Below are 24,634 nucleotides of genomic sequence, written 5' to 3'. Positions count from 1 at the left end.
AACCTAGAAACTTTCTCTTAGAAACCTCGTTACTCTGAATACTTGACACTAACATTGTAAGGGACAAATGTTCATGACCTGGGGCCCATATAAATATGTACATTTCTAAGGTGAATAGTTGCATGATTTCCATTAAATTCTCAAATTTTCCTTCATTTATAGAAAGGTTAAGAATCTTTGAGACTATGACTTTGTCTCAGGTCATGATCCCAGGGTCCTGGGATCAAGTCCCACATCAGGTTCCTTGCCCAGCGGAGAGCCTGCTTCTCCCTCTGCCTGACACCCCCCTCGCTTGTGCTCACACACTCTCTCTCTATGAAAAATAAATAAATAAGATATTTTTTTAAAAAAGGTATCATTGAGACTAGGGTCATGTCTAACAATCCTTCATACAACAATTAAGAAAATGGTCAATAAGTACATGTCCAATAAGACTGAATGACAATGAAAAGCAGAATATTTACAAGGATAGAAGAGTCCATCTACATTAAAAGAAGAAAGAAAAAAAAAGAAAAAAAAGATGATGAAAAAGGTTATTTTATGCGTACTATGAATTCAATGTCAGCACTGAAAGAATAGTATTGGAGATAGATGTAGTAATGATTATTTATGTAACTTTTTGTAAAACCAAAATAGTACAGTCCAACTTAGGAAATAACTGTGAAAGAACATGAAAAATAAACAATAGCATTAAGGAAAAACAATTCCATTGTCAATTAAGAAAATTCCAGAACTTTGCATCTAGTAGAGTTTTCTTTATTGGGTCAGTAATTTTGTAAATTTCATAGTTAATATCCTGAAGTGCTTCATGTCTACACTACACTACAACCCAATCCAATTGGTTGTAGAAGGTATAGACGGAAGGTGAATGAGGTTAGGGATCTGAAACAGTATGTTGCTGACATCTTTAGTTTAAGACACAGGACTTTTTTCCACCAACAGTGCAGCCCTCAGTCACACAGTACTGTAGAGGAACAAGCTAAATGAACATAAAGAATTTTCATGAATAATCGTACTTGGAAGCAACATTGGGTTTCTGTAAAACCATTTCATTAGAAGAGAAGGTGTATTTTATTTACGTTATTTTTATTATTAGTGAAAGTGAGTTGGTGTTAAAATATATAGCTAAAATATACACACACACACACACATCACACACACATACATACATATGTACACACACACACATATAGCTTCTGGAAAAAAGGTCCCTTGTGCATTGGCCAGTGTAAAGTTCCATATCGGAGCAGGCCCACTATACCTGGCAAGCTTTGGTGCCCTTCTACACACAGGTGGAGGTTAAGGGAGAGACAATATTTTTATTCCTAATCCTTAAAGCAACAGTAAAATAGATGATTAAAAATAAAACCGGATCTGCTTTGTTGGAACTCTCAAAAAAACAAAGAGAGGTGTGTTTTGAAATTTCTAGATAAAGACCACTTTGGGTTAATAGCTATTTTCCTATTCTGGTCAATTGGTCTTGAATTGATCCCTTAGGTCCAGAGATAAAGGTGTTGCTCTACTCTTAGATTCAAGGAGTCCTGCCCTAACCCTGCTGAGACTTGTCCCTGCCCTCTTCCAGTGCTGCCCCCACTTGGGTAAGGCAAGTTTAGAAAGGACCTTAACAAAACAATGGAGGCAAGTGAGGACAGTGGAGGAAGGAAATTGAGGGGGCATTGGCTGAGAGTGAGGTATTGGGATAGTGTTATGGAAAACTACTTTGGTGAGAGAAAACTCTTGGATATGTTGACTAAGAATTTAGAAGCAGAATCTGCCACTCAGTGTCAAATATATGACAAAAGCATGAGAACAAAGTTGTCTTTGGTTGTGTCATTCAAGGTTTAGATTAGGTTGAAGAGATTAAAAAAATATTAAGACTCTGTTAGCCTCAGAAGACACGTTGTATGTTTTATGTGATTTCACTCATATTAAGATATATAATCTCTAGAGCCAACCTGTGAGACAGTCAGTAGGGATCACCTGTAACTGACACCTCTAATTGAACCAGCTCAGCGACCTTACTGGAGAAGCTAGGAGAAGAGATTCAGGTTTTATATACAGTTCACCTTCTGGATGACCCTGAGGGTTCTCTGCAGCATTCAACAAAAGTCACTGCATTCGCTTACTAGGGCTGCCATGACCAATACCACAGTCTGGGTGTCTTGAACCATAGCAGTAGAAGTCAGAGATCAAGGTATTGGCAATGTTGGATTCATCTGAGCTCTCTCTCCTTGGCTTGCCGATGACCGCCTTCTCCCTGTGTCTTTATATATTGTTCCCTCTGTACCTGTCTGTGTCCAAACTTCCTCTTCTTACAAGCACACCTCTCGCACTGGATTTTGATATTTAACATAGAAGTCTTTTAGCTATGTTTTCTGACATTTTGTCATCACCAGAAATTGCCCAATATTTTTAAATAGTAAAATAAAACCATTATTCTTTTGAAAATTCAAGAATTACATTTTTTCTTAAGGAAGTATCACAAAGAAATGACACTAAAGGAGTCAAATGGAAAACCGAGAAATTATTGTCCACATAGAATCTCAACTTTCTTTTCTCTAATTACTAAAAAGAATAAAACTGCACTAAAATTTAGGTGTCCTTTGGGGACATTAAAAAAATACACACTTTGGGTGCCTCAGTGGCTAAGTCAGTTAAGCATCTGCTTTTGGCTCAGGTCATGATCCCAGGGTCCCGCATGGGGCTCCCTTTTATCGATAAGTCTGCTTCTCCCTCTTTCCCTGCCCCTGTTCGTGCTTGTGCTCTGTCTCATTCTCTCTCTCTTTCTGAGATAAATAAATAAAATCTTAAAAATAAAAATCCATACTTACCTCTCATGTAGACCAATGTACTTAAGAATAGGGAAGGCAAGAGTTCCGGCAGAGAGCGAGGTGAGAAACGCAGCAAGGCGGTCGATCCCAGGCCCTCCAGGCCCTCCGGCCTGAGGCTGGCGGGTGACCTGGGGGGCCCGGGGACAGGTCGCGGGCTCCGACCTGCAGAGACCCAGCGGCCTCGCCACCGCTGCCCATCGGCCAGGCCCAGAGTGAAGCAGCTGCGAGCTTCTCCGCACCCCCCACCCCCACCTTGGCGCAGATGGCGGCGGCCTCTCGGAGCCCAGACCTCGCCTGCTGCCCACTCCCCCGGCGCAACTCTGCGGGGCCTCCGCCAAGCCCCTGCCCGAGCCAGCGGGCTCGGGGTGCCTTTGGACGTCGGGTGTGGCGGAGCGAGAAGAATGGCGGCCACGCGAATGCCGCGGAGGGCCATTGGGGCCGCCGAGGGCCTGAGAAGGCGGGTCTGCGTGGACGCAAGCTCCGCAGCCTTTGGGACTTGGAGCCCCACAGGCCCGGCCCTGGAATGACCGCTCCGCCCCCACTGGACGAAACCTCACTTTCTATGGAGAACGGTGGACAGAGGCCCTACCGGGCCGGGAAGAAATGTCTTTTGAAAATGGCTTTGAAATGGAATTGCTAGACCACCTCTAGGAGGGACATCAGGAGCGACTCGCGTCCACGTTTGTTCAGTGGGTAAGAGGACATGAAGTAGACGACCTTGAGGAGGAAGAAAAGAAGGTTCGGTGCCAGACTGGTCATATTTAGAAGACATTTTCATATGACAACCATTGTTTTGTGTGTGCATTTTATCCCTCAACTACTGTATATATAGTTGACAATGCTAAGTACATTTTTGAAACATCTAGTCTTTCTAGATGTTCTGAAGTGCCTGATAACGTGTTAAAAATAGAGGTAGGAAAAAGACATTCTTGTAAATACCTTTCTGTTAACATTCATATGGAATGCCGTCTAATTTAGGGGGAATGGCCGAACCACCTCTTTGAATAGTACACATTGTGTTTGTGCACTGGTGCAGAGGAGGTGGGAGAAGGAAGTGCAGAGAGCTCTGCCAGTGTGTTCATAGTGAGGAAAGATGAACCATTGTCCTTTATGTTCCTGCATTTTGGTTTACTTAGCTGTGTATATAGTGTACATACTGGACAAATGAGTCCTAATTTTCAACATCTAGTCTTTCTAGATGTTAAAGAGGTTGCCAGTGTATGACAAAAATAGAGTTAGTAAACTAATACATGGTGTACATTTTATGTTAAAATTCCTAGAAAGATCGTCTTCTGAAAATTTGAGCATTATAGCCCACTGGGTTGGTGGAGAAAGGAGAGATGAGAATGGATAGTCTTAGGCTAGAATGTTCACATTTTGAAGACACTTTCAGATTATAACTGTTACATGTGTGCAGTTTATTCAAGACTGCTGTGTATATAGTGGACAAATTATGTCCTTATTTAAAACATCTAGTTTGTCTAGATGTTTAGAAGTGCCCAACGTATGTTAAATGTAGAGGTAGTAAAATACCGCTTTGTAAATATCTTTTTGCTTAAAATTCATAGGAAATAAGCCGTCTTGGTGATGGAATTGTTTAACCACCTCTGAGCAGTATTCTATCATGTATCTTTGTTCTGTTGCTTGAAGGAGGTGGAAGGGAAAGAATTGCAAAAGGTAATATGTTAGTGTGTTTGTGCTTGGACATTTTCAGACAAAACCATTTTTTGTTTTGTGCATTTTGTTTTGCTGTGTATATAGTGTATATAATGGACAAATGAGTCCTAGTTTTGCAACATCTAGTCTATAGATGTTGAAAAGGTTGCCAATGTATGACAAATTAGTAAAATTAGCACATTCTATACACATTGTGTTGAAATTCAAAGGAAAGCTTTTCTTCTGTAAATGACTTTTGGATATGAATTTGTTCAACCATCTTTAAACATTACACTTGCCTGTACTTGTCTACTGGATTGGTGGTGGAGAGAAGGAAGTGAGGGAGGGAATAGTTTAGTCCAAAATGATGGTCATATTTAGAATATACCTCAGATTATACCCATTGTTAGGTGTGTGCGGTTTTATTTAACAGTGCTGTTGTGTAGTCAGTGGACAAGTACTTGTATGAAATATCTAGTCTTTCTAGATATTTAGAAATGTTTGATGTATGTAAAAGTCGAGTAATGCTTCTTATAAATAGCTTTTAAAAACTGATGGGAAATATTTTGGAAATAGAATTGCTAAACCACCTCTCTGAACAGTATACTTGTTCCTTGGTTTGAGGGAAGTGGGAGGGAAGAAATTGCAAAAGATGCTTTGCTAGTGTGTAGTAGGAAATTTCAGCTTATTCATTGCCCTATATGGTATGTGTATTTAACTTGACTATATATTGTATATATACTGGACAAATAGGTCCTAATTTTATAATATCTAGTCTCTAGATATTAAAGAGGTTGCCAATGTATGACAAAAGTAGAGTTAGTAAACTAACACATTTTGTACACTTTGTGTTAAAATTCATCAAAAAGCTGTCTTCTGAAAAGGACTTGAAGAGATAACAGTCACATCTAAGTGACACGTGCCTATTTGCACTCACCCACTGGGTTGGCGGTAGAGAGGAGTTGTGAGAAATGAAGGGTTCTAGACTGGAATGTTGCCATGCAGAAGACACTTTCAGATATAACCCATTGTTACATGTGTGTAGTTTATTCAACACTACTGTGTATATAGTGGACAAACTCAAGTCCTTATTTGAAACATCTAGCCTTTCTAGATGTTTAGAAGTACACAAAGTATGTTAAAAGTAGAGGTAGTAAAATAACACATTTTGTAGATAATCCTTTTGTTAAAATTTATGTGAAATACTGTCTTTTGAAAATGGAATGATCAAAATGATGAAACGACCTCTCGGAGCAGTACACATTATATGATATTTGTTCTGGTTCAGGGAGGAGGGAGAAGAAAGAGCAAAGGGCTTTATACCAGTATGTTTACAGTTAGGGAGGATTAACCATTGTCCTGTATGTCTGCATTTTGTTTTATTTAGCTGTGTATATAGTGAATATAAAAGACAAATGAGTCCTAATTTACATCTAGTCTTTCTAGATGTTTAAGAGGTTGCCAGTGTATGACAAAAGTAGTTAGTAAACAAATACATTGTGTACACTTTGTGTTTAAAATCAGGAAAGACTATTCTGAAAACTAGAGGAAGTGAAATTGTTAAAATCCCCTCTAAGCATTACAGATGCTTCTACTTTCCACTATGTTGATAGAAATGAGAAGAGGAAGGATTCTAAGCCAGAATATTCTTTCAGTGCTACTATGTATGTAGTGGGCAAATTTTAAATAAATACTTACTTGAAACATCTAGTCGTCTGGATGTTTGAAAGTGAACATCATGTTAGGAGTAGAGTAGCAACACCCTTTATTGTTAATTTACAGGAATGTTTGTATTTTGGGAATGGAGTTGTTAAACTTGATGTCTTCTTGGAGAGTATGCTGACTGTTCACTGGGTTCACTAGGGGATGGGGATGGGGGCAGGGAAGGAAGTGAGGAGCAAAGGGTTCTGTGCCCATGAGTCTTTAAAGTTTTGTATGTGCATTTTAGTTAATGTTGCTGTGTGTCAAAAGATAAACAAGTCCTAATACCCAAAATATATTAAAAGTAGAGGTAGTAAAATACTCCCTTTATGAATGCCCTTTTGTTAGTTTTTAGGAAGGACTGTTCTGGGAGTGTCTGTCAGTCACCTCTTAGAGCTAGATGTAGTACTATGCTTGGTCATTAAAATGGTGGAGGGAGCAGAGGAGGGGTGAAGGGAAGGGCTTTTTGCTAGTTATCTCCACAAATAGAAGACCATTTTCGGTTATAACCATAGGTCTGGATGTGCATTTTGATGAAGTACCTGTGTTTGTTGTGGACAAGTGTCATTATTTTGTAACATCTAAGCTTTTTGGAGTCCTGAGGTGACAATGTATGATAAAATGTACAGCTAGTGAATCAACCAATTTATAAGTTTTTGTTATCATTGCTGGGAAAGAAGCATCTTGGACATGGAATTGTTACACTGTCTCAGAAATGTGAGGACTTACTAGGTTGGCCGCAGAGGGGCAGGAGGAAGTATAGAGGGAGAGCTGTATGCGGATGCGTTCATACTTTCGTTGTATTAACTGTTAATGTGTGTGCTTCTCTTTGGCTGTACTATAGGAATACATTAAGTGATTCAATGGAAACATACCCCGTTGCTAATATTTGAATAGTATAGATTGGATAATGAATTCTTTTAGAAGCATTATACATTGTGTACTCTTACTTATGTCTGTTTTAACTGAACATTAAGGGAATGCAGTATTTTAATGGTAACCCTGCCAGTATCTTTAGAGGCCTGTTGCCATTTTTGTCCTCTCTGAAATCTTTGTCGCCGAGAAAGGTGGGATTACACTTTTTCTTTCAGATGGAGTTGGTGTATTGTATTCTTGGTTATCGAAATACTCAGTTTGGGGACTTTGAAATGGTAAATATTCATGGTGTGTAAAAAAGCATGATACTCGGGACGCCTGGGTGACTCAGTTGGTTGGACGACTGCCTTCGGCTCAGGTCATGATCTCGGAGTCCCGGGATCGAGTCCCACATCGGGCTTCCAGCTCATGGGGAGTCTGCTTCGCTCTCTGACCTTCTCCTCGCTCATGCTCTCTCTCACTGTCTCTCTCTCAAGTAAATAAATAAAATCTTTAAAAAAAAAAAAGCATGATACATAACTACGATCTTAATTACATTAAAATGCTTACTTTTGTAGATACACACATGGGACCTAGAAGTCAAACTGTAAACTGCTTGTGATTATGGATGACTTTGTTCTTTGCTTCTTGTGTTTTTCAGTTTCCTTTTATGCACATGTTAACTTTTAAAAAATAAGTTTTTTAAAACCTAAAAAAAAAAAAGAAGAAGAGGGAAGGCCAGTCACATCAGATTCAATCATAAAAATAATTACACTCACAGGAATGGAATGCTATTTAAATAAATAAAAATCAAACTAATAAAATGTATTTACTATAAACATTTTATTTTATAAAATATATATTATTAAAAAAATAAAATCAGTGGTCAACTAAAGCCAAATGGATTACTTTATCAAATCTTACTGTTCATCAGTCTAATTTTATCTCTGTATCTCTTATACCCCTGGCTCGGTATCCTGGCATACTAATATCTTGAAATCTCTGCGAGATATTATATTTACAAAGCTTTTTAAGTTAATAGTTAATTCTTGGTTTGCTTTATTTGTCTAAAAGTTAAGAACTTAAAAAAATTTATCAGTGTGTCTGACTTTTAGAAATAAGTGTGAATATTTAATAGGCATAGGTGTGAATACTTAATTGCGAAAAAACTGAGTGTTTTCCTTCCAAGATATGGAACAAAGCAAGGATGTCTCCTTTCACCACCTGTATCAGCATCACCGCTTGCATAGCACCACCTGTATGTTAGTGCAATATAGAAAGAAAAAAAAAAAAGAGGCCTAAGATTGAAAAGGAATCTTCCTTTCAATTTCCACTGTTAAAAATCCCAAAGAATCTACCCCAAAAAGCTATTCGAAATAATGTACGTTTAATAAGGTTGTAGGATGCAAAAATATCCAATGTATTTTTATATGTTAGATAAAACAAATGGAAATATTTTAAAAATACCTTTACATGCTTTGTCTCCCCCTCTGCTTGGTTGTGGGTATTAAGGAGGGAACATATTGCATGGAGCACTGGGTGTGATGCTTAAACAATGAATTTTGGAACACTGAAAAAATAAAATAAAAAAATACACTTAAAATAACACTAGAAAACAGGAAATATTTAATGATAAGTTTTAAAAAAAAATAGGTATGAGATCTATATGCCAGAAACTATACAAAAGGAAAGAAATGGAAAATACCCAAATCAACGGAGAAATAAATCATATTCAAAAGAAATATTTTGTGTTACTGTACTGGGTGTAATTATCTTTAAATTAATCTATAGAATTCTACACAGTCTCAATCAAAGTCTCTGGAGCGTCCTATTGTAGTTCTTGACAAGCTAACTCTAAAATTTATAAGAAAAAGCAAATGAACCAAGAGAGACAATTTTGAAATAGAACAAGTTCAAGACTCACATGACTTGATTTCAAAATATATTTTAAAGTTAAAGTACAGTATTGATATAATGATACACAAGTTGATCAATAGAAAAGGATGAAGAGTTCAGAACTAATTTCACATCTTTATGAGGAATTGACTTTTCCAAGGTTGCAGAGACATTTCAGAGAAAAAAAGATAGTTGTTTCAACAAATGTCACCAAAATAAAGTTATTCATATATGAAACAGCAAACTTTAATGAATAGGTTACATGATACACAAATATTAGCTCAAAATGGATCATAGATTTAAATGTAGAACACAAACTATAAAAATATTAAAAGAAAATATGGTTAAAAATGTGATTTTGGATTAGACAAAGATTTTTTAAATACAAATATCAAAAGAATGATCCATAAAAGGAGAAATTGATGAATTGACTTCATCAAAACTTAAAACTGCTCTTCAAAAGACACTTAAAAAGAGACAAGTCATAGTCTGGGAAAAAATATTTGCAAATTATGTCTGATTAAGGACTTGAATGGAAAACAGCACCATTTTTTGAAGTGACTGTCCTTTTTTCCACTGGATATTTTTTCCTGCATTGTCGAAGATTAGTTGACCATCGAGTTGTGGGTCCATATCTGGACTCTCTACTCCATTCCATTGGTTTGTGTGTCTGTTTTCATGCCAGGACCATACTATCTTGACAATCACAGCTTTGTAATAGAGCTTCAAGTCAGACATTGTGATGCCACCAGCTTTGGTTTTCATTTCAACATTCCCTTGGCGATTCGAGGTCTTTTCTGGTTCATACAAATTTTAGGTTTGTTTGTTCCAGCTCTGAAAAATGTTGATGGTATTTTGATAGGGATTGCATTGAATGTGCAGATTTCTCTGGGAAGCATGGACATTTTAATAATGTTTTTGCTTCCAGTCCATGAGCATGGAATGTTTTTCCATCTCTTTGTGCCTTTCTCCATTTCTTCCATAAATGTTCGGTAGTTTTGGAGTACAGATCCTTTACCCCTTTGGTTAGGTTTATTCCTAGGTATCTTATGGTTTCTGGGTACAATGATAATGTGGGATCAATTTCCTAATTTCTCTTTCTTTAGTCACATCATTGGTGTATAGAAATGCAACTGATTTCTGTGCATTGATTTTGTATCCTGCCATGTTGCTGAATTACTGAATGAGTTCTAGAAATTTTGGGGTGGAGTCTTTGGGTTTTCCACATAAAGTATCATGTCATCTGCAAAGAGGGAGAGTGACTTCCTTACCAATTTAGATGCTTTTTATTTCTTTTTGTTATCTGATTGCTGAGGCTAGGACTTCTAGTACTGGATTGAACAAAAGTGGTGAGAGTGGACATCCCTGTCATGTTCCTAACCTTAAGGGAAAAGCTCTCAGTTTCTCCATTGAGAATAATATTCGCTGTGAGCTTTTCATAGATGGCTTTGATGATATGAAGGCATGTACCCTCTATCCCTATACTTTGAAGAGTTTTAATCAAGAAAGGATGCCATATTTTGTCCAATGCTTTTTCTGTACCTGTTGAGAAGATCATATGGTTCTTGTCTTTTCTTTTATTAATGTGCTGTATCATGTTGATTGATTTTTAAATGTGGAAACACCCTTGCATCCCAGGGATAAATCCCACCTTGTTGTGAATAATCCTTTTAAAGTACTATTGGTTGGTATTTTGGTGAGTATTTTGGCATCCATGTTCATCAGGGATATTGGTCTGTAATTATTTTTGATACGGTTTTGTTCTTACTCTTCTTTTTTTAGGATTTTATTTATTTATTTAGAGAGCACCTAAGGGGGAGGGGTAAAGGGAGAAGGGAAAGAGAGTCCCAAGCAGACTCTGTGCTGAGCGTGGACCCTGATATCATGACCTGAGATGAAATCAACAGTTGGACACTTGACAGACTGAGCCTTGCAGGCACCCTGAGATCTCACTCTTAAATGAGAAATCCTCCCTACTCACCCATTTTAAGGGGAAAAGCCACTGTGTGTAGGGGGGAACATGGAGATACTTCTGAGATAGCAGACCTCTGATCTGAAGTTACAGAGCCCAGAAACATCTAAACTGTCTGATCCAAGAATCCCTAAATGCCAGTAGAGAGGAGCACATAGTTTAACAAATCTCCAAAATAACATTTGCATTTCTGATTGCACGAGAAACTGGTGGGTGGACAGAGGAAGACAGAAAAGGCTCATGAGAAATGTGTTAACCAGACCCTGCATAGTTTTTTGAGTCTGGCTTGGAACTCCTGCTTTCCTGAAAACCTGTCTCACAGTGACAAGGTTAGCCAAAGTGTAAAAGGTAATATTTGTCCTTTGGCTTTCTCCCTGTGTCACTCTCACCCTGCTAAGCCCCTTATCTTGGGGTACTCCTGCTGACCCTCACTTGTCCTGCCCTCTAATGGAGCGTTTTGCTGAGTGTCAGAGAGAGCAAACACTCCTTCCCTTTCCCTCCACACCCAAGTATATGACCTTGTAGTCTCTGCTATCAGTGGCAGCCCCTACCTAGGAGGTGAAAATGGGAACTCTGAGTTTGTGCATTGGACCATTCTGAACGTTCAATGTGTTCTCCACTACTAGATCTAATTTACGCTTATGATAAAACTGTCATTCAGACATTTCCTTCAAGTCTTGAGTGTGATGCCACTGCCTCAATAAAACTTTAACCAGAACATCTTTACAAAAATTTTAACACTAGTCTGATACCACCCACTCCACTGTATTTTTCCCCATTGCACATATCCTTTTCCAACCCCATCTATGATTTCCCTGTTTCTTTTACTTATGGTCTGTCTCAACCTATTAGAATATAGCATCCCTTAGAACAGACTGTGTTTCCTTAAAGCTGTCACCCTAGCAGACCACCTAGCACAAAGCGAGTGCTCAGGAAGGAACTGTTGGATGAATTCATTAATTGGTGATAAAAGGAGCTCTTATCGTGAACAGTCTCCCACTTTGCTACCTTTCCTCCATCCAGTCTTTTCTCTCTCTCATCTGGATTGTTACATTCTTACCAAGTCATCTTTGTTCAGTTTGGTCTCAGAGACAGACTTTCCTTCCTGTTGCTCAAGAAGAGAAATTTCTAAATTATAACATGAGACCCAATCCATAGTGCTAGAACACACTCTCTGTCTCTCTGTTTTTGGCAGGATAAAGTTCAGCAGAGAGGACTACTCTCCATGATCTTCCTTAACTTCTAGCCTCTTCCCGATTCCCATGCAGTGCTGGGACCTGTTCCTATAGTCTGGAGGAGAACCGAGGGTGTGCTCCCTTCACCAGTTCTGCGTGGAGCCCCTCCAAGGTGGTAGCTTGAAAGCAGTTCTGTCAAGAATTATTTTCACCAGGAAGATCGGCAAACTCTACAAATCAGGGTGTTTTCCCCCCTTGAGAGACAGATACAAAATATCCTCCTGCATACCACAGTTCCCTCTCCCACCAAATAAATACCCAACTCTCACTAGTGCTCTCCAACTTTAGACACATGGGAGAATGGTTTCCTCATCCTGCCACACTCTGATGGGATTCCTCAAGTGAGAAGTTGCAAGTTCTCAGTTGACATTCAACACTTGTATGACTTTTGTGTTCTAGTCCATACACGGGCACAATACAATGAAAACTGAGATAATTTACTATTTGAGTAAAATGGATGTACCAGAAAGAATTGCAAGCTGCTGCAGACTTTTGTGTATAAATATCAAGGAGTGAAATTGTGGGGTTGTATGGTAAGGATATGTTTACTTTTGTGAGAAACTGTCAAAATGTCCTCCAGGCGGCTGTGCATTTCATGTGTCCACTAGCAATGAAGGAGAATTCCTCCTTGTCCATGTTCTTACTAGTATTTGATGCTGACAGAGCTGCAGATTTTGGTTCTTCTCATAGGTGTGCAGTGCTATCTCATTGTTGTTTTAGATTGTGTTTCCCTGTTGTGGAACATCTTTTCATATGCTTATTTGCCACTTGTATATCACCTTTGATAAGGTGTCTGTTCAGATCTTTGGCCCGTTTTTAAAATCAGGTTTTAAAACCTGATATTTCTTATTGTTCCATTTGAAAAGTTCTTTGTAAATTTTGGATAACAGTCCTCTATCAGGTGTGCTTTTACAAGTATTTTCTCCAAGTCTGTTCTTCTTATTTTCTTTTTTTTTTTTTAAGATTTTATTTATTTATTTGACAGAGAGAGATCACAAGTAGACAGAGAGGCAGGCAGAGAGAGAGAGAGAGAGGAGGAAACAGGCTCCCTTCTGAGCAGAGAGCCCGATGCGGGACTTGATCCCAGGACCCTGAGATCATGACCTGAGCCGAAGGCAGCAGCTTAACCCACTGAGCCACCCAGGTACCCCTCTTCTCATTTTCTTGACATGGTCTTTCACAGAGCAGAATTTCTAATTTTATGGGGCTTGAGCTCCATTGTTTCTTTTATGGATCATGTCTTTGGTGTTGTATATAAGCACTCATCTACATATCCAAGGTCATTTACATTCTCAGGTCATCTACATATTCAAGGTCATCTATGCTTCCTCTGTGTTATTTTTTAGGAGTTTTACAGTTTTCCATTTCATATTCAGTTAGGATCTACTTTGATTTAATTTTTGTGTCTAGATTTATTTGTATGTGTGGACATGTGTGCCTACACCATCTGTTGAAATGAGTCTTTGCTCCATTGCATTGCCTTTGATCCCTTGTCCAAGATTAGTTGATTATATTTACAGAAGTCTGTTTCTGGGCTCTTTATTTTGTTCCATTGATCTGTTTATCTATTCTTTCACCAATACTACACTGTCTTGATCATTATAGCTTTATAAGTAAGTACAGTGAGTCTTGAGGTTAGGTAATATTGACCCTCCAACATCGTTCTTCTCCTTCAGTATTGTGTTGGCTTTTCTAGCTCTGTTGCCTCTCCATATAGCACAACTTTAAAATAAGTCTTTCAATATCTGCAAAATATGCCATCAAAAGAAATGAAATCTTGCCATTTGCGACAACATGGATGGAACTAGAGCGTATCATGCTTAGCGAAATAAGTCAAGCAGAGAAAGACAACTATCATATGATCTCCCTGATATGAGGAAGTGGTGATGCAACATGGAGGCTTAAGTGTGTAGGAGAAGAATAAATGAAACAAGATGGGATTGGGAGGGAGACAAACCATAAGTGACTCTTAATCTCACAAAACAAACTGAGGGTTGCTGGGGGGAGGGGGTTTGGGAGAAGGGGGTGGGATTATGGACATTGGGGAGGGTATGTGCTTTGGTGAGTGCTGTGAAGTGTGTAAACCTGGTGATTCACAGACCTGTACCCCTGGGGATAAAAATATATGTTTATAAAAAATAAAAAGTTAAAAAAAAATATGTTACTGTGATTTTGACTGGGATTGCATGAAAGCTATAGATCAAGTTGGGAAGAACTGACATTTTGACAACATTGTGTCCTCCTATGCATGAACGTGTGATATCTCTGCATTTATTTAGTTTTTTAATTTCATTCATCAGAGTTTTGTAGTCTTTCTAATATAGATATTGTACTGCTTTTGTGGTATTTATAGCTAAGTATTTTATTTTGCAGTGTTATTTAAATAATGTTATGCTTTTAATTTCCAATTCCAGTGGTTAATTACTGACATATAAGGAATTGATTGGCTTTTGTGTATTAGTATTGTATCCTACAATCTTGCTGTAATTGTTTATTACTTCTAGGTATTTTTTTAATTCTTTCATATTTTCTGCATAGACAATCATGTCATCTGCATACAAAGATAGTTTATTTCTTCCTTCCCAATATGTATACCTTTTATTTTTTTTCTTTGTATTGTCTTGTTGCATTAGCTGGCACAATAATTTACATTTTATTCCTGCACCGGTTCCACTCAGCAAGCCATCACTTTTCCCTGAAGATTACTGCCATGTCTTTTTCACTGGTCTCTCAGCTCTCACTCGAGTCTCCTTGAGTCCATTCTAATGAAAGAGCCAGAATGACCCTTTTGAAGACATGTTTATCCAGACCATGTCCCTCCCAACTATAACCACAGCAATGGCTCCTCGTTCCACTCTAAGGAAGACTTACATTCTAACAATGGCTTCTAAGATGCTGCACCACGTGACTTACCTCCTGCTATCACCTTGATGTCCACATTCTATTATCTGCCCCTTGTTCACACTATACCAGACATTCTAGGATACTTCCAGCCTTAGTCCTTTCCAAGACAGTCCTGTGTTATCTCTCTGGGAGGTTCAGGAGTGGAGCATAAGAGAAGAGTAGTTTTATAAGTAAAGACAGGCTAAAGGTCAGCATTATACTAGGAAAATTTAGCATTTTTTTAAATAGGTAATTCTTTATTTAAAAGATTTTATTTATTTATTTGACAGACAGAGATCACAAGTAGACAGAGAGGCAAGCAGAGAGAGAGAGACAAACAGGAGGAAGCAGGCCCCCTGGGGATCAGAGAGCCTGATTCAGGGCTTGATCCCAGGACCCTGAGATTGTGACCTGAGCGAAAGGCTGAGGCTTGACTCACTGAGCCACCCAGGTGCACCAAAATAGGTGATTCTTAAGTAAGTCTTTGGAAGGTGTAAATGAGATGGTTGACATGTATAAATACATCTATTTCAGGTTGATTTAGTGACAACTATACTCACTGAGTGATCACACTTTGCTACAACACATTCCTATTAAACTGAATAACTACTTTATTTTCACGGTTAATTAATTTCTAAGTTTTCCCATCCTCCCTTCTTACTGCATTATCAAGAAGATGTGATCTCTTTTCAGGAGAGGGTACCTTGCATTACCATCCTGGAAACAAGGACTAAAGCAGAAGAGCAGTTACAGAGGGCAATGCAGTTGAGTAGATTTTCATTTAAGTCAATGAAGACACAGCAATGGTATCAGGAAGGTGGGACCTGCAAGTGACACAGGGTCCCACATTAAAAAGAACCCATCCTTGGTTTAATGCATTACCATCACTTTGACCTTGAAAAACAGTCATTTTAGAAGGGGCCCTGGGTATGCTTTTGTACTGGACTCTGTAAGTTATGTAGTCAGTTCTGTGAAGACCTAAGCAAATCATTTGATGGAAGAAAATGACATTGTAAACAAAAAAATTATTGAAGATGCAAAAGGGAGATGATAAATAGAACGAGATCCTAGAAGAGAAAGAAAGGGGGAAGGAAAGAATATGGGTACAGGTAATAGAATCAACAGTATCATGGACTATAGTTTTTAAAAAGTAGGGAAGTGTGGAAAGAAAAGATGAAGAAATGAAGTGATCCTATGCTTTAGAGGGAGAAGATACAGAGGTTTCCAGCTCTTAATGTTCTCTCTGTTCTCAGTAAGGCAGCCCAGCATGAAGAGCCTGTGCTTAAACAATAGAGATCTTAAATAATTTTTTTTAAGATTTTATTTATTTATTTGACAGAGAGAGATCACAAGTAGATGGAGAGGCAGGTAGAGAGAGAGAGAGGGGGAAGCAGGCTCCCCGCTGAGCAGAGAGCCCGATTCGGGACTCGATCCCAGGACCCTGAGATCATGACCTGAGCCGAAGGCAGCAGCTTAACCCACTGAGCCACCCAGGCGCCTCCTTAAATAAATATTTGAATGTGGGAGAAAATAATTATCTATGAGAAAGATAGTGGAGGACTAAATGCATGAGAAAAAGTAAAGCAAATATAAACCAAACCCTATCAGAGTAGAATGTAAACATAAAGTCCTAATGGAGAAAGTTATAACAACAAATGTAGAAGAAGAAAACAGTGTGTGTTTGTCATGCCTCACATGTGTCGATATAGCTTCTTAAGACATGAACAAATATTCAATATTCCATAAGATAATAATGTGATTTCCTGGAGTTCCTGGCTGGCTCAGTCTGTAGAGCGTGTGATTCTTGATCTTGGGTTTATGCATTCGAGCCCCATGTTGGGTGTGGAGGTTATTTAAAAATAAGGGAGTTGGGGGAAATTGGAAGGGGAGGTGAACCATGAGAGACTATGGACTCTGAAAAACAATCTGAGGGTTTTGAAGGGGCGGCAGGGTGGGAGGTCGGGGTACCAGGTGGTGGGTATTATAGAGGGCACTGATTGCATGGAGCACTGGATGTGGTGCAAAAATAATAAATACTGTTATGCTGAAAATAAAAAATAAGTTAAAAAATAAATAAATATAAAATAAAATGTTTTAAAAAATAGTGTCATTTCCTTAGTTATTATTGACTATACTTTATTCATAGGGAGACTGAATAAGACTGTCATGTTTAAGTTCCCGAAAATTCTTTTGGCTACCATTTTGTCATAACAAGTGTTAAGGGTTCTTTATCTCTAATATTTCCTGTATCAACCCGCCAATGAATTAGCTACATTCATATTATAATCAGTCGTCCCCTAAGAATCACTTAACTGAAATTTTTCCCACAATTATAACTAAGCTCTTTATTTTTCTTTTATTTCTTAACTTCTTTGTTGATGTATAACAAAAACAGCAAAATCTACATACCACAAGGGCATGAATCAATGAGTTATCACAAATGAATGCAACCATGTAGCCACCATCCAGATCAATAAACCCAACCCTACTGACACCCAAGAAATAGGCCCCAAGCCTTGTCCCATTTACTCCCAGCTTTCTTTCCAGAACCTTCTCTTTCTAACTATCTCCACTTCTAACATTACAGATTCTTTTTTTTTTTAGATTTTATTTATTTATTTGACAGACAGAGATCTCAAATAGGCAGAGAGGCAGAGAGAGAGAGGGAGAAGCAGGCTCCCTGTTGAGCAGAGAACCCAATGTGGGACTCAGTCCCAGGACCCTGAGATCATGACCTAAGCCGAAGGCAGAGGCTTAACTCACAAAGGCATCCAGGTGCCCTACTGTTTCATTTTTGAAGACTATATTAATTAAACCAGGCATTCTCATGGTCTTACCGAAGATTAGGCTTTTGAGACTCGTATGTGTTCCTGTGTATAGGAATGCTTCGTTCATGTTCATTACCACACAACGTGTTGGATGGATACAACATTTAATTTATACTTTCTGCTGGTGTTGATGGCTATTTGTTGTGTTTCCAGTCTTTGCTAGTAAGGATAATGCTGTCATGAACATTCTTTTACATTTTTGGTCCACATCTGCCTTCAGTTTTGTTGGATATATGGAATTACAGTCCGTAGTTATTACCCAACGTCAGCAGTCAATGCCAAGGTTTTGCAAAATAATTTTGTCAATTTATATTCTTGCCAACAGCATATGACATTTCCATTTGTTCCATATTCTTGACCAACACTTGGCATTTCCAGGCTTTTTAATTTCAGTTATTCTCTCATCTTGTTATAGTTTTATTCTGCATCTTTTCAAAGCTTTCAAATGTGGAGGCTGTTTTGAAAGGTTTCATGGAATTTGGGATTTTCTCTTTTATGAAAGTCTGTTCAAGTATCTGGTCTCTTTTATTATTGGGTTATCTGTCATTTCCTCTTCGGTTTGCATTGAAAGTCCCCAAGGCCAGTGTTTCACTAGAAGGACTTCCAAGTTACAGAAAACCAGTTATGCTCGTACAGAGAATGGATCCAGGCTAATATCAGCAAAGGTAAAGGCCCCAGGGTGAAGTTGAGGACAGACCAGGTGCAAGTTTCCAGCTTCCTTCTCCCAGTGGAGTTACATGGGACTCTGTTTCCTTTCCCCAGGAATAATGTCTGAAACTCTGTAAACATGCAGTGTTTGCATGACTGGCTTTGGCCACTCAAACTCCAGCCCTAAGAGAAAAACAGGCGTCACTGTTAAGTCACACTCTTTGCACGAACTGCCTGATCCAACCTGTACCACACGGCCCAGGCCTCAGATCTACAAAAATAGTCTCATCAGGTAGAATTTTCCAAAGGTCAGAGTCTGGCCAGTCCTGAAGACAAGCCTTTCTTGGGACTGTGCAGAGTTTGTGCAACACTGGCCTGCTAAGCTAACCCTTGACTGTACAGACTTGTAGAAATTATTCATGTATTGAGGCACCGGGGTGGCTCAGTGGGTTAAAGTCTCTGCCTTCAGCTCAGGTCATGATCCCAGGGCCCTGGGATTGAGCCCCACATTGGGCTCTCTGCTCAGCAGGGAGCCTGCTTTCCTTCCTCTCTCTCTGCCTACTTGTGATCTCTGTCTGTCAAATAAATAAATAAAATCCAAAAAAAAAAGGAATTATTCATGTATTATACATTGGAGCCCATTTCCCTTGCATGTGTTATAATTTTTATCTCCTACTATGTGACTGGTTTTTTATTATCTTAACTGCTTTGATAAGCCGAAGTTCTTACTTCTATTTCATCGACTAATCCCTGCATTAATTACTGTGGTTTTATAATAAGAGAATTGATTACACTGTTACTCTCCCCAATCCTTGCACATGGTAGATCTATCCATTAACTCATGCATTCCATAATTCATCTTTAAACAGTGAGAAACCTATTAGGAAAGTAGTTTCCTCTGTGTAGAGGTCTCAGACAACTTTTATTATATTTTTTCCAAGATACTTGATATTTTTTATGTTATTGTACATAGCATACTTCTAAAAAATTTACTTTATGTTTATTCTGGTTAGAAAAAATGAGCTAGAGGAAAAAGCATTTTTTAAGAGAAGTTTACTTGCAATTAATATAAGAAGTCAGAAATTAGAAGTACCAGCTCACCAAACTAAAAAAAAACAATTCAGTAGGTGTTAAAAAAAAAAAAAAGCAAGATCATCCTCAGACTGTTTATAGTAGAAAAATAGCTACTTCTTTGCATAATCATCACATCCCCAGAAATCATATTTTTCAGACATCAGCATTGCAAAAAAATTACTGGGAAAGACATTTTTCATTAGAGTATATTTTGTCCTGCATAAATGGTTCTTCACCCGGTGTTGAGTTAGGCAGTCTCCCTCCAGAAAGTAATCAGCTTCTGCATGGAAAATATGCTGGCATTCCTGATTATAGCCCTTGGGGCCATCTGACAAGTGTCCATTTGTAATGATTATGTCAACTGGCTGACCAAAGATAAGAACTCTTCATCTAGTTGCTGCAGAATCAATATTTAGGAAGTTATCCATGCAGCCCTTTACCAATAAGGTGATTTTCTACATTTCTTCCAAAAACAGTGATCGCCAGATGATCAGATCCTTAAGCCAAATATCTTCATCCAAGCATCGAGAGAGACATATTTGGCCACACACACAAATCAGTCCCCCGACCAGAACCAGGCTGGACTGAGAACTGCACATAGTCTGGAACCGAATTAGAATAAGAGGTAGAAAACAAAGAGTGGGAGGAAAAGAGAGAACTCTATGACTACATAAGGTCATAAACATAAATAAACATAAAGTAAAATTTTCAGAAGTATGCTATGTACAATAACATCAAAAATATCAAAAGCCTCAAAAGCCAAGTAAAGGCTTGCCTCAATGTGAGGGGTCAATGGAAGCTTCACTTAGCACGCTGTCAGTTTCAACTCTTGGTAGGCGAGTCTCTCTGGACATAGACAGATAGATAACTCAGAGAGAAATTATTATATTAGAAAAGAAAATTAGGGGTTTTCTTTCATAAAGTACAAGGAGAGACTTTAGAAGGCCTGGCTTATCAAATAAGAAATATAAGGAGTATTTGAAAGGAGAAAAACCAAGATTACAAAGGTTGTATTGTTTATATTAGTTCATTCATGTTGGGAAAACAGCAGTGTTTTTGTGTAATTATCATAACCACAAAGATTGTGAAATTTATTCAGACAACAGTACTATACAGGGCAGTAATAAAGATTTTTTTTTTTAATCAAGAGTCAACAATTTATGAGAGAAGCTCCAGGTTACATTTATTTTGAGACCTACACTGAGGTAGGGTGACCCAATTCTTTTTTATCCCAGGGTAAAAAGCCATTCCCCCCCCACCGCCTTTTTGGCCACAAATGTACTGTGTATGCTTATTGACAACAGTGTTGGGGCAACGTGTCAGTTCTGCTTCTATATAAATGGTCCATATAAATATAATATTTTTAAGACTGACCTTAAGTCAAAGTAACTTTGCTAAACCCACTGATTAATTCTAATGATTTATATGTAAATCCATTTCAATTTTCTATGTATTCAATTATATTAATTGAGAATAATGAGCTTTGCTTTTCATTTTACTAACCTTCACACCTTTGTTTCCTACTCTTGTGCTGTTGCACTGGCTAGGATCTATACTGCAAAGTTGACATGAGTATGTGATGAGGCGTATTGTTCATCCCAGCTCCAGCAGGAAAGCTTTCGATTCTCCATCAGTCACTATGAGGTTTGATGTAGATTATGTTCTAAATACTCTTTGTCAGATTAAGAAAACTTTATTCTTACTCAAAGAGTTATCATAAGTAGATTTTAAATTTTGTTGAATACTTCTCATTTATTAAAAGGATCATATGGCTCTCTACTTCCCCCTTATACTCTTAACATGGTGATTTTCAGTACTGGTTGTCAATATTCAGGCATTCCTGTTTTTTTTTGTTTTTTAATTTCTTTAAAATAAAATATACACATCTGTGTGTAGAAGAAATAGAAGTACACAGAAATGTGCATAGTGGTTTCAGAGTTGTGCTTGCTCTTTTTTCTTATCTGTCTTCTGTTATTTATTTATTTATATGAACATATAATGTATTATTGGCCCCAGGGGTACAGGTCTGTGAATCGCCAGGTTTACATTTCACAGCACTCACTCCTGTTTTCTTTTCTCTTGAGTAAATACCCAAGAATGGAACTGCTGGGTTACATGTTAAGTATATTTTACTTTTATAAGAAATCACCGGGTTGTTTTGCAATGTATAAGGATTCTAATTATTCCACAATCTTCCCAATACTTAACAATAACCTCTTTTTTATTTTGCCATTCTGGTGACTATGAAATACTTTGTACTCTTTTAATTTGTGGTTCTTTGATGACTCATAATGCTGAAAATCTTTTCAGAGGCTGATTGGTCATTCCTTTTTTTCCCCCACAGCTATATTGAGGTATGATTGACAAAAGTTTTATATATTTAAGGTGTAAATTTTGATATTTTGTTATATGTGTATGTTCTACGATGACCACAATCAAGCTACATAACATAACTATCACTTCAGGTCATTATCTTTTGTGCGTGTGGTGAGAATGCTTACTATCCACCTCCTTTGTAACTTTCTAGAATACAGTATATTATTATTTATTTTTTTAGAATAACAGGATATTATTAACTATAGTCACCATATATACATCTCTTATATAGGTCTCTTACTCATTTATAGGTCTCTTACTCATCTTTTTTTTGAACTTATCTTTTTTCTTAAAGATTTTATTTATTTATTTGACAGACAGAAATCACAAGTAGGCAGAGAGGCAGACAGAGGGAAGCAGGTTCCCCACCAAGCAGAGAGCCTGATGCAGGGCTCGATCCCAGGGCATGACCCGAGCCAAAGGCAGAGGATTAACCCACTGAGCCACCTAGGTGCCCCGAACTTACTCATCTTATTTCTGACAGTTTGTATCCTTTAACCAACATCTCCCTATTTCTCCTACGCCCTGGTAGCCACCATTCTACTCCCTGTTACTATGAGTTTGACTTTCTTAGGTTCTACACTTAAATGTGATAATACAGCATTTGTCTTTCTCTGACTTATTTCATTTAGCGTAAAGTCCTCCAGGCTCACCCAGGTTTCCACATCTTTGTAAATGGAAGGATTTCCTTCTTTTTTAAGGCCGAATTTTATATGCATATATAATTAGTGTATATTGATAATGATGATAAACCTGATGCTAGTACATAAACATCTACCTCTATGTACACCTAGATAGATAAATGATCTTCATCCTTGCATCCATCAACAGTCACGGGCTGTTTTCATATCTCAACCACTGAGAATAATGATACAATGAACATAGGAGTGCAGATATCTCTTTGAGATAGTGACTTTATTTCCTTGGGATATATTACCAGTTGTGAGGTTATTGGATTCTATGGTAACTCTATTTTTAATTTTTCAGAAACCTCCAGAATACTTCCTGTAGTGAACCTACCGATTTACATCAACAATGGATATAAGTTTCTCTTTTCGGTCCATTCTTGCCAATACTTGCTATTGTTTGAGTTTTTGATTCTAGCCATCCCCACAGATGTGAGGTGATATCTCATTGTGGTTTTGATTTTTATTTCCATGTTGATTAATGATGTTGAACACATTTCCCTATACCTGTTTCGCTAGTCATTCTTACATCTTCTACGAAGAACCTGTTTAAGTCTTTCACTTAAATATCCTTAGGTTCCTTTTCTTCTGAGTTTGAGAATGATTTTTATGTATTTCAGATAAATAGATTTTGTCATATTTATTTGCTGTATGTATTTTTTTCCTCCAGTGGTGGTTTGTCTGTCATTCTCTTAAAGTGTCATTTGACAGGTAGGAGATTTTAATTATAATTATCAAAATTTTTTTTATGACTGCTCATGTTCTGTTTCAGCTGGGATATTTTAGCCTACCCCCAAGTTGCAGAGAATTTCTCCTCTGTTTCTTCCAGAAGTTCTAGAGTTTGGGTTTTGGATTGAGGTCTATGTTCATTTCAAATTAAATTTTATGTGTGATGTAATATAGAGGTCAAAGTTCATTTTTTTGGTAATCATATCCACCTTGGAAGACAATAATCTTTTACCCACTGAAGACCAACTGACTACCTATATGTTAGTCTATCTCTGAACTCTGAATTGTCCCATGGATCTAGAAGTTTTTTTTATATTAACTCCACACAGTCTTAATTAAGGAAGCTTTGTGATTTAAATCTTGCAATCTTGTGATTTAAATCAAATCCTCCAATATTTAAAAAAATTACTTTGACAATTTTAGATTAATTGTAATTCTACAAAAAGTTTAGAATCAGTATAACCATTTCCATAAAAAAAGAAAACCCTGTGGAATTTTGATTGCAATTCCTTTGAATACATGGATACATTTGGAAGAGTGGAGATCTTAATAACATTGCCTTTCAACCTGAGCACATTTGTTTATCTGTGTTCGTAAGTATTATAATTGTCTGTAATATTGTAAATGGCATGTTTAAAATATCATTTTGCAATTATTTGACATTAGTATATAAAGACACAACTTATTTTTGTAACCCAACCTATCCTGAAACATTGCAAGATTTTAGCATTATTTCTAGTATTTATATGACTTGATCTTCCTTCAGAGAAGACTTACTTTTGTTTCTGACGGATGGCTATGGCATCGGTATTCCCAGATCATCTTTGTACATTAAGAATTCTTAAGATTCAAAGGTGGTCTGCAGTTTCTGAAAGGGTGATCAATTTCTAGTTTGACTTTATTCTAAAGGTATAGTACTTTGAGGTTTCAGTCTAAAGCCTGAGGATCAAGGTTTATCAGAGAAACTTCCCTTCGGTAAGCTGAATTACAATTTTTGCTCTCAACTAATTATTTTCAGGATTTTAATTATACACCTGGAGTAAGCAGATGTTGCTGGGATATAAACAGTTAAAATGCCAGGCTTACTTTCCTCGGCTTCTTTTCCTTGACCCTGTAATTTTCCCCCGCATTTTTAATTCTCCTTTTTTTCAAATAAATGTTTTTCACATTGTCCCAGTCCACCATCACCAGATACCCCCAACTTAGTTTTTAAATCTCAGCCTAAGTAATTCTGCATAATTGTCATCTCCCATTTGTCTTATTT

At 37.6% G+C, this 24,634-nt stretch overlaps 2 long non-coding RNA genes across 2 annotated transcripts in view; both read left to right on the top strand.

The window, feature by feature from the left end:
- Window positions 1–24,634, top strand: part of LOC309859798 — a 144,160-nt gene that overhangs the window by 11,585 nt on the left and 107,941 nt on the right. The gene's annotated exons all lie outside the window — the stretch shown is intronic.
- LOC309859801 lies at window positions 2,885–7,853 on the top strand. Its single transcript, XR_014308917.1, has 2 exons — window positions 2,885–4,040; window positions 5,945–7,853. It is a non-coding gene; the product is annotated as an uncharacterized lncRNA (long non-coding RNA).

This window comes from Mustela nivalis, assembly GCF_964662115.1.
Source record: "Mustela nivalis genome assembly, chromosome: 2".
NCBI lineage: Eukaryota > Metazoa > Chordata > Mammalia > Carnivora > Mustelidae > Mustela > Mustela nivalis.
This window is presented reverse-complemented; position numbering and strand designations above follow the sequence as displayed.